The sequence below is a fragment of the Clarias gariepinus genome, chromosome 25 (assembly GCF_024256425.1).
Source record: "Clarias gariepinus isolate MV-2021 ecotype Netherlands chromosome 25, CGAR_prim_01v2, whole genome shotgun sequence".
Taxonomy (NCBI): domain Eukaryota; kingdom Metazoa; phylum Chordata; class Actinopteri; order Siluriformes; family Clariidae; genus Clarias; species Clarias gariepinus.
In genome coordinates this window covers 25,322,522-25,325,000 of record NC_071124.1, presented here as the reverse complement: position 1 = coordinate 25,325,000, position 2,479 = coordinate 25,322,522, and positions in this window count along the sequence as shown.

Genomic DNA, 2,479 nt, shown 5'->3' with positions numbered 1-2,479 from the left:
ACAGGTATAGACAGAAATACAAGCAGAAAGGTGGACAGACAGAGATCCAGACAGGTAGAGAGATATAGAATGCATGGTCTAAAAAAACACTCACACACACTAATGTTTCGTTGCCTTTTGCTTTGACTTCAGCCGTGGCATCAATAAGCTTATGCAACGTCACAACATTTTTTTCCCACCCAGAGTTACAGTACATTCATTTATTTTCAAGATCTTGTACTGATGATGGGAGGAAACACACAGACACTAACACACACACGCACACACACACACACGCGCACACACACACACAGGGCAAATGATTCCTCCCAGAACCACTTTCTAATTATCTGATCCCGATGACTATCTGATTACCTCATGAACAGTTAAACGTTCTTCTCAGTTCAGTTCAGTTCAGAAGAGCTTTATTGACATGAATGTTAACCAAAGTATCATGTTGTTGCCAAAGCCGTTAGTAAACATTAATTACATTATAAATAACATTAATCTGAATTTATAAACCTATATAAACAATATAAACATATCAGATATAAAAGAATATCATATTAGGCAATATTGTGTGCAATAATACTGATATTTATTTGACTTATTTGATAAAACCTCACATCCTACTACATTTGTTGTTGAATTTGATATTTCTTTCTCTGTGTTGTGTGTTTTGTTGTCTCTGGAAGCTCTATCACCAAAACTTATCCCTTGAACGTGCAAATGTACTTAATACACAATAAAGCTCTTTCTGATTCTGATGAATCCTGGCATCATCATCATCCTGAAATACGTCCCGTTCCATCAGTGAAGAAGAAACCCTCCATAGATGTGATCCTCTGGTGGTTCAGTACATTCAGGTGGTCAGCTGACTTCATTTTATTGCCCCATAACGTTACTGAGTCTAGACCTGAGTAACTGATCAACCCCAGATCATAACACTGTCTCCAGAGGCTTGTACAGTGGACACTATGCATGATGGGAGCATCGCGTTAAAGAAAGTCACAGCTACAGATACTCAGCGCTTCTGAGTCAGGACACTTCTTTGGCCCGAGCTGCTGGTTTCTAAACTCACTTGGGGTAGCGGTGTGTATTTAGCGTGTATTTCGCGTGTATTTACGCTAAAGCCTTAAACTTATGGCAAACAAACCGAGCCGAGCCAGAGCCTGATTATAGCTTCATAAAACAAAGCTCAGTTTTAATCACAGTCATTATCTCTCCACAACGGGGCCAACCATCAAGAAACAGCACAGGGGGGTGTGTTTGTGTGTGTGTGTGTGTGTGTGTGTGTGTACAGCCTAAAACTGCTTATAGAGAGGAAAAAACATGTTTAACATTTACACTCCTAAAGTTGGTTCAAATAAATGGATTAATTTCAGATGTTTTTTCTTCCTGTAGCTCAGATTAGACCGATTCAGACTCGCACTGTGATCGGATTCTTCAGACAAAAACAGCTCAAATAAATTAATGTGTAAGTTGTGAACTTTTCTTTTTTCTTTTTTAATTTTATGCCTACACCATTCTAGGTCTTACTGAGAGCAGTAACTGAGATAACCCTGGCGTGCACACAGACTCAGAGTTTACTGTACAGCCAGAACCGCCGCACCACCGCCGCACCACCGCCGCACCACCGCCGCCGCGAGCTCCTCTCCATCTGTTACCTATTGCACTTAGCCTGTGTGGGGTCAGGGGGCAGGGAGCCTGTCTCAGGGAATGCAGGGCACAAGGCAGGGCACACCCTGGGTGGGCACAAACACACACACACACACACACACACACACACACTGAGCCACTGTGCTGCTGCTCTACATTTATAAAATATTAATAAAACTGTAAATGAAACAAAAACTAAAGCCCAAAAAGATTACATTTCAGAAAATGTCCTTATTTGATGTAAATGTGATGTGGAGTGGAGGGATAAACAATCTGAATTATTTGAGCCATGTGAAGGAACTGGATCGTGTGTGAACCAGCTGTGAGTACAAAGGGACACGGGCAGGAATGTCAGCTTGTCAAAACACTGCAGTGACAAGGAGACAGCGCTACAGACGTGGGGCAGACGTGGGACAGACGTGGGACAGTGCTGGAGTTGAGTTAAAGTGATTTAATGCTGTATATGATACATGATGTTGAAATAATGTTAAACAAACCACTTCAGTACAACGGTGCAAATACAGCAGAAATGAAGGTTAATATTCCGTTGTTTTGAGGTTGTATTCGGAACGTTGTATCAGGAACATTAGTTAAACATAATCACAATGTCATTTTATTAAAGTCATTATAAGATTCAAAAAACATTTTTGTCGTGAAGTTGTAGTGACTGAATTCCTGCTATATGACATCACCGGACAACGTTCGAGCTCCTGCTGGGATCTTTGAAATCAGTTTTATTGCTCACGTCAACTCTGTTAAAGAGGTCGGGATTCGATGTGGAACTTTTCGAGAAATATTCCAATACCAGGATCCAAAATACCAGAACTATCACTACTTTACT